Source organism: Lepisosteus platostomus, chromosome 5 (genome assembly GCF_059453375.1).
Source record: "Lepisosteus platostomus isolate fLepPlt1 chromosome 5, fLepPlt1.hap1, whole genome shotgun sequence".
Classification (NCBI taxonomy): Eukaryota; Metazoa; Chordata; class Actinopteri; order Semionotiformes; family Lepisosteidae; genus Lepisosteus; species Lepisosteus platostomus.
The window spans coordinates 62,255,207-62,264,135 of NC_142615.1; the positions used below are offsets into that span (position 1 = coordinate 62,255,207).

General features: G+C 39.5%; 1 long non-coding RNA gene across 1 annotated transcript; it reads left to right on the forward strand.

Moving 5' to 3' along the window:
- Positions 1 to 1,250: 1,250 nt before the first annotated feature.
- Positions 1,251 to 7,727, forward strand: LOC148670777 (uncharacterized). The gene is made up of 2 exons (XR_015936646.1): positions 1,251 to 1,785; positions 4,383 to 7,727. It is a non-coding gene; the product is annotated as an uncharacterized LOC148670777 (long non-coding RNA).
- The last annotated feature ends 1,202 nt before the right edge of the window (positions 7,728 to 8,929 follow it).

An 8,929-nucleotide genomic window follows, 5' to 3' on the forward strand; every position in this document is an offset into this window, starting at 1 on the left:
TGCTTTTTGTAACGATTTGCTATTTCATGCTGGAAAACAAAGAAAACAGACCCAACGTTCGCTTTCAGGTCCGGTTCATTAAATAATCTATTACTGAAGAGCCTGATTAAAATTTACACGAACCAGCTAGAAGTCGAACCTACAATCTTATGATTCGAAATCAGATGCGTTATTTATTAAAACTCTAGTATATCACATAACCTGAATTCCCCCGTAGTGTGCTCAGCGCCGCTACTAGTAATACACCGCTCCGTCTAAAATTTCAAAGTGAGAAACGTGTTTTCTGAATTTTTATGAGTTTTAAAATATAATCTCTTTAAATCAGACAAAGGGTTTATGTTTTGCACTGAAATTCCGATTGATTGAGAATTCAAAGAAAGACTGTTTTCTTCCACAATACCGTGAAATTATCACATCCACCAGACTCTCCAAGTTCTCCAGACCTTGCTGGGTGAGCATTTGCTCCGGTAAATAAGGTCACCTATCGTGTTAAATCATTTCTTCTCAACACAACAGTTCCTGGTGCACGTTTTCTCTATGAAAAAATACATTTTTCCCCTTGCACGATTTCTCGTTTTTTTTATCAAAGCGTACAGAAAGAAGATAAAAGTAGAAACAGTGTCACAAAAGAACTCTGTCGCTGTTGGGATATGTCAGACGCATTGAACATATAAAATGCTAGATAAAAGCCATTTTCACTTCGTTTCTCAGTGTCGGGGCTGCTACAGTACATCAGGAAAAGTAAGTATATGCTCAGTAGAGGGGTTGTCATATTTTGTCTGTTAATCAAACATAAACAACAATTAGGGACAATGGACAAATTCAAACAATTTGTGAAATATGAAATAGAAATCCTGCTTATCAGTGCAGAAGAAATACTGCCAGTTGGCAAGAAACGACAGCATTTTTTTTCTTTAAACAAAAACCTGCATAGGGAGATCAAAATCCACTTGAAAAAATCCACTTGAGACGTTTTCGTTGGGGAGGAGGGTTGTGGAAGGGCAAAAAAGTAAATCTGTTCCGTCACGAACGGCGAAGGTCGCAGGTGATTCACTCCTCTTGACTAGGTGGCGCTAGGAGGTGCAGAGAAGTTTATATCCGGTTGAAGAAACTCCTCTTTCTCAGCTCTGCTTCTCGATTGTTTTGAAGCTGCGACCGCGCAAACGAATGACGTCATTATATTGCGCGACCCTGCATGTATTTCACCCACGTGTGGGTTGACTGAATCATTTTCTTTAGATGTTGTTGTTTTTCTTTAAAATAACTTCAGGTTCTGAATACGTAACGTCTTGTCGACTGTGTTTATGCTTGAACAGAGCACAGCCCTGACAACAGGATCTGTGAAGAATAAAAAATAAGTTGTTCTGTTTAAACTCCGGAAGTCAGCCTTTGTTTCTGACCGACTCTGAAGAAGGATGGCGGAGTGCTTGTTAAATCTGCAAACCAAGCTTGCCTCTTTCATGCACGTTTTGCTCAAATCGTTCGTGTATGAAGTGTCAGAAGTTTTTGGAAACAGGATGTCTGACTCTGAGAACGCGTTTCAAGACAAACTCCTCAGCGTCTCCCAGATCCTGGTGAGACGGGCCGTGTTTAAAATCACACAGTGTGTGGAGGACAGTGTCGGGAGTGAAATGGCGCAGCTGAAGAAGGAAAACGAGAGCCTGAAGTGGAGATTGCAGCTGTGGGAGAAGGAGTTGGGAGGAGGAGGAGATCAGTGTACCCAGACGCTTCCCTGTGTAGTGACTGCAGGAATAAAAGAAGAAATGGACATGAAACGATTGTCAGGTCAGTGTGGTGACTTGTATGAAGTCAGAGTGTGTGTTTGTTAAAAACCAGTGTCTATAACTAACTCACTGCTGAGATTTTTTAAATAACAAACTTTATTTTAAAGAAAACATCTCACAATAGTAAACATTCTCATTATCAGTACGCGTTCTAACAAAGTATCAAACTGTCATCAAATAAACTTTCCGAAAGAGGTGAGAATATAGTGGAGAGATGCAGAGTGACGTGGGAAAGACATGTGTGTGCAATGGGATTCTTTATTGGAAACTGAACTGTTTTGTCCGGTTACGGTGCTGAAAACACCTTGTTCAGATTCAACAGTTGTTTCACTGAATCAATTTGTAATCCAACGTCATTAGGAAACAACATTTATTAATATTGTATTTACATTGTATTGGTCTAGATTTTTATATGTCTATGTCTACTAATGATTGTGTATATAAAAATATTTTAATTAGTTTAAGTATTACAGTCCTCCAGGGTCTGTGTCTGTGTCTGAAATATTAATCCAGTATGTCTGTATTAACCCCCCTCTCTCTCAGTGCAGTGTTAATGTACAGGAGTGTCTAGTCATTGTGTCTGTTTTAACCCCCTTCTATCAGTGCAGTGTTGATGTACTGTAGTGTCCAGTCAGTGTGTCTATATTAACCCCTCTCTCTCTCAGTGCAAAGTACTGTTAAAGTACTGTAGTGTCCAGGCAGTCTGTCTGTATTCACCCCTCTCTCTCAGTGTAGTGTTAATGTACTGTAGTGTCCAGTCAGTGTTAACACCTATCTCTCAGTGCAGTGTTGATGTACTGTAGTGTCCAGTCAGTGTGTCTATATTAACCCCTCTCTCTCTCAGTGCAATGTTAATGTACTGTAGTGTGCAGTCAATGCTTCTGTACTCACCCCCTCTCTCAGTGCAGTCTTTATGTCCTGTTGTGTCCAGTCAGTGTCTGTATTAACCCCTCTCTCTCAGTGCAGTGTTCAAGTACTGTAGTGTCCAGTCAGTTTGTCTGTATTAACCCCTCTCTCTGTGCAGAATTAATGTACTGTAGTGTCCAGTCAGTGTGTCTATATTAACCCCTCTCTCTCTCAGTGCAAAGTACTGTTAAAGTACTGTAGTGTCCAGTCAGTGTGTCTGTATAAACTCCTTTCAGTGCAGTGCTGATATGCTGCAGTGTCCAGTTGGTATGTATCTATTAACCCCTTTCTCTCAGTGCAGTGTTAATGTACTGTTATGTCCAGTCAGTGTGTCTGTATTTACCCCTCTCTGTCAGTGCAGTGTTAATATGCTTTTATTTCCAGTTTGTTGTCTGTTTAAACCCTCTCTCTCAGTGTAGTGTTAATGTACTGTAGTGTCCAGTCAATGTGTCTGTATTAACCACTCTCTTTCTATCTGCAGTGTTAATGTAAATGTAATGTAATTATGATATTATTACAGTAGACTTACTTTTTACATGGTAGTTAGGTTTCTGACAAAGCTAAATCAGAACACCCCCTTATACCAACTTATTCCGCTATGTTTAAACAACCCAAATTGATTGTGGGTGTACTAGTATGTGTGTGTAGTTTAAAGTTTTTAAGATCACATGGCCTCAGTTATCACTACTATGCTGATGATACTCAAATATAAATCCATACCAAACCTGACGTTGATGTGGATGTATTTAGTTGTATCTCCGATATAAAATCTTGGATGATTCAAAATGTCCTTCATCTTAACTGTGACAAGACTGAAGTCATGCTTATTGGCACCACCCATCAACTTTATAAAACCAGTGCTGTAACCCTATCTGTAGATGGTCTTGTACTTGAGCTTCAGTCTATATTGGAAACACTTGAGGATGATATTTGATGTTCGACCCACATGTGCAGCATGTTGTCTGAACATCTTTCATTCCCCTCAGAAATATTGCTTGACTATGCCCTATGTTATCACTAACTGTGGCTGAAAAGTGTTGTCTAATCTTGAATCGAATACTGTAAAGCTCTACTCTCTTCTAAATCCACATTGAACAAACTCCAGTATGTCCAAAATTTGGCAGCCAGAATCCTGACCAGGTCTAGTGCAAGTGTTCAGATTACTCCTATTCTGGAGTCCTTGCACTGGCTTCCTGTCAAGTTTCTTATCGACTGAACAATCCTCCTGCTCGCCTATAAGGCTCTCCATGGCTTGACACCTCAGTACCTGTCTGAGTTATCGCCCTACTCCCCACCTCCCAACCTTCGCTCTTCTAATTGTGTACAACTATTTGTCCCCCAGTCCTTCTACACCCTATGGGTGACATGGCCTTCTCCTGTTATGCCCCCAAGCTCTGGAACTCTCTCCCTAAGGATATCGGAGAGTCATCTTCTCTAAACTTCTTCAAATCCAGACTCAAAACCTTCTTCTTCAGAAGAGCCTTTATTTAACTGTTCTTTACCCTTCTGCTCCTACTGGACTTAGTACCACCATCTACTGTTTCCTTTAACTGTGCATTCTCACCGTGCTTATATTGTGTATTTTTTGTTGTTGGCCTTTTTTAAAGTGCTTTGAGAAGCCACCTTTTAAAGTGCTATATAAAATAAAGTTTATTATTATAAAGGTCTCGTCCTCTTGTCCTGTGCTTACAGGCTCAGAGGCCAGTGCTCTCTCTGACGCTGGGGACAGGGCTCCTCTTGAACAGCAGCGCAGTGAGGAGGAGTGGGTCTCCATTCTGATACAGGAGACAGAGCTCACTGCTGCAGAAGGGAAAGAGACAGTAAGTGAGCAGCACACAGAGAGGAGACAGAGTGTCAAGGATCTGGACTCTGTGCCCATGATGAAGACAGAGCCTGAGAGTGAGACATCTGGGCTCTTAGTATGTGATAATTTTACAGAGAAGATTAATAATCTGGACACGAACAATATTACACAAGGTTGTAATGAACTGGGCTGTGTCTCTGTACAAGAGCACAGTAAAGAACTGGATGTTTTAAATCTCACAGAACAGGACACAGAGCCCCAGTTGATTGACCCTGAAGAGCAGCAGACTGATGTACCTGGTGAAGAGAACAGTACTGAGTCACAGCACACAGAGAAGAGTCAGTACAGGGAGGAGCAACAGCAGCTCCTACAGGGCTTGATAATTAGGCATTGTTCTGTTCAAGTGGAGAGACTGTCATTGCAGAGTCTCAAACAATCATATGATCCCTTTGTATCTAATGACTTTACACACAGGTTTAATAATCTGATTACTGAGAAAATTGTTGAAAGTTTTAATGAACTGGAGACTATGTCTGTTCTTGGGCAAAGAGAGGAACAACTGAATGAACTGGACGGTTTAAGTCTCAGAGAGCTGAAGAAGGAGCCCCAGATGATTCACACTGCTGAGAAGCACACTGAGGGACATGGTGGAGAAAACAGATCTCAGTTTCAGCACAAAGAGCAAGACCATTCCATGGAGCATTGGCAGAATAAGAGTCCCCAGCATGATCAGGGGATGAGGAAGAATCAGTCAAGGCCTTGCTCAGATGGAGTGGATAAACTGCCATTATGGCACAGGGAGAAGCAGCGTTTCTGTCATTCTAGTATTTCAAAACCCTACCAGCACATTCACACAGGAGCGAGACCATTCAGCTGCAGTCAGTGTGAGAAGAGTTTTATTCAGTCAAGTGACTTAAAAAGACACCAGCGTATTCACACAGGAGAGAGACCATTCAGCTGCAGTCAGTGTGGGAGGAGTTTTAGTTGGTCAAGTAGCTTAATAGCCCACCAGCGCATTCACAGAGGAGAGAGACCATTCAGCTGCAGTCAGTGTGGGAAGAGTTTTAGTCAGTCAAGTACCTTAATAGCCCACCAGCGCATTCACACAGGAGAGAGACCATTCAGCTGTTGTCAGTGTGGGAAGAGTTTTAGTCAGTCAAGTAACTTAATAGCCCACCAGCGCATTCACACAGGAGAGAGACCATTCAGCTGCAGCCAGTGTGGGAAGAGTTTTAGTCACTCACACCTCTTAAAACTACATCAGCGCATTCACACAAGAGAGAGACCATTCAACTACAGTCAGTGTGGGAAGAGTTTTATCCAGTTAGGTGACTTAAAAACATCAATTTAGTCACCAGGTTTTTTATTTAATCATAGTCTTAGTCAAGTCAAGGTAGATATGTAGGTAGATGCGTCAGCATGTGACATCCGAAGAAGGCTTCACAGCCAAAACATTTAATTTCTTCCCTTTTCAGCATGGAACAAAACTTTACTTGTTCCCAAAATGTCTATTAGTCATAGTCACTTTGAAGTCACCCACTTTTGAGTTCATCTGGTCAGTTAAATTTTGACTATACTCTTATTTACAGTTGACTAAAACAGAAATAGTTCTTGTCATGGAGTTTAATTTATGTGGATAAGAGAGGATATATATCAAATACAATAAATATTTATGCAATAAGGGGTAAATAATAAAGAATTAGATACTGTATGAATCTCTTTTAATAGGAAAATCTATTTTGGCACCATTTGTAATAATTCCATATATATATTTTTTTTCCAATGCAACTGTTTTTTTAAACAAGACAGGACAAGCAATATATACAGTGCCTTCAGAAAGTATTCATGCCCCATTGTTTATTTCTCCTTCTGCTGTGTTGCAAAGTCAAATTATTTAAATGTTTTTTTCCACTCCTGTAGAAGCAATTCTCTATAATGTTAAAATGAAATTAAGTATTTATAATTCTGAAGACATATTTAAAATAAAAATGGAAAATTACTTAATTGATAAGTATTCACCCCCTTTGTTTTAACAACCTAATTTGGGTCAATTATCTTGAGAGATCACACTAAATACGTTGACAAGGTACACCTGTGTTCATTTCAAATTCACCAGTGTTCAATTGCTTGATTGCACAGTAAATATCACTGTCAGGTCTCGCAACTGAAACAGCAGATCAGATCAGTCCTGCTGTCATGAAGACTGAGGAGCTGCCTTTGGAACTTTGAGATGAAGTTGTTAGGATGAAAAAACCTGGAGAAGGTTATAAAAAGATTGGCAAAGTTTTGAACCTTCCTAGAAGCACCGTTAAAAACCCATTGTAACAAAATAGGAAAAACATGGCACAACCCAGACACTACTAAGATCAGGCCCTCCTACCAAATTGAGCAACCGGACAAGAATGGTGATTGTCAGAAAAGTGACCAAGAGTCACTGATAGTTGCAGAGCTCTTTGGCTGAAATGGGAGAAACTGTGCAGACATGAAAAATCTCTTCAGCAGTTTACAGATTCGGTCTCTTTGGGAGAGTGGCTAGAAGGAAGCCGCTTCTGAAAAGGCCAACATTAAGTCATGCTTTGAGTTTGCTAGAAGCCATGTGACAGAAGCTGAAAGATATACTTGTATTTTAATAAAATAAATATTATGAATCAGGAAAGCAGTTTTTCTGTTTTTCTCCTCCTGTCACTGTCAGCGAGCACAAGAAGACTGGAACAACGTAAGACAGGGAAAAAAATGCTTGTGGTAGGAGGGGGATTTGAGCTCCTTTTAGAGACCAGAACACCTAAATGAGCTGGAAAGACACAAGTCCTTGAGTCTGGCGCCATTGAGCACTTGGCCAGCTGCATGAGTGATACAGGGAGCTGTGCTGAATACACCAGTAAACTGAACTAAACTGAGGTTCCTCCCTGAAACACATTGCTGGAGAAGCACCAAGTTGCCTATTGTATCCTACACGGATCACAGAAATCAAATATATGGACCATTCGGAGTGTGTTTCCCAACTTTAGCATAATATTTTCCTTCACTGATGCCTTGGAGGAACAGAAACAACAGATTGTCTTCACAACCTTGGTTTCCTAATAAGGAATGAGGTCAGTGTAAGACAGTTTTTCTCTTTGGGGAACTGAGGTTGTGTTCCAGTTTTCCAGTTTAATTTCAAGATGGTCTGTGATGTGATGTGTAAAATATTAAAGTATAAAAAGAATAAAAAATAAAAGCATAAAAAGGCTAAATTTGTTGAAACAATACTGTTTCTTACTTTGATAAGTTACGTTTTTTTAACTAACTTTATTGTAAAGACTATTATTAAAATAATTTTAAAAAGCTCAAATTCGCATACTGGTATCTAGAAAGTGCAAAGCAGTCTAGCCCTTATACAACTTTCTGTGCTCACTGAATAGATCTTGAAACAATATAGTGGGTAGTCTATTATATTGTGGCAATAATAACCCTGTTTTGAAACCAGGTCTTGACAACATAAATTTCACGGAATTGATCTGCTGCCACATGTAATCGACTTTACAGTTTACACAGATGAGCACTACCCGAGCTTATTGGGACCGACATATTTCAAGCCAAAACGTAAAGGTCAGGGACTGTAGTATTTAATTTGAAGCGGAAATGTCAGTTTTCTTTAGGGGGACTGGCTTGAGACTTTTACTCATTGTGCTGTTCGGGTGTTCTTATTTAAAGTCGTATCCTTTACATCCTTGAATATTTGGCACCACAATGGTACCTTGAAGAACATGATAATGAACGTATTTGATTAAAATGAATTTCTTTCCTTTTTTGCGTAGATAATCCCAAGAGTGCATTCAACATATTCGCACCATTCACTAGGACTTAGAAAAACCCAGAGCCAATCTTCCCACATTATAAGTTGTTATTGCAAGAGAATACAGATTGATCAGTTCAAAACTGTTATTATTATTATTATTATTCATAGCGTCAAAGACTTCTTTATTAGCATTTTTTCTATACCAAAAAAAAATTCAAGGTGTTCTTCTCGTTGTACTCCACCTAGATAATCTAAACAAAATCGAATGTCATAGTACAGGCTCGCACAGTGAGAATTCTTGAAGAATAAAACCACATTGCACATCTTCGGAACATCATGTCCAAGTTTAGTAACCGCAACATCAGAGATTTTAAGCTAAGAAATTTCAAATAGCTTTTTTATTAAAGTTTCAAGCAAACTTGAATAACTTTGCAAGAAACATTTCAAAATCTCAATTAAATCCAGTACGATCCCAATGGATTAATCTGGACTTTCTTCCTGCGATCCCGACAAGCTGGGAAACAATCTTATGGTTCTTATGGTAAGAAATATAACACGAGACCACACAGATTCTTAAATGCATCATATTGTTATTGACTAGGACACCGATGTGAATATGTGTTTGGGTTTTGATTTGCCGATTCTTGTTCAGAATTG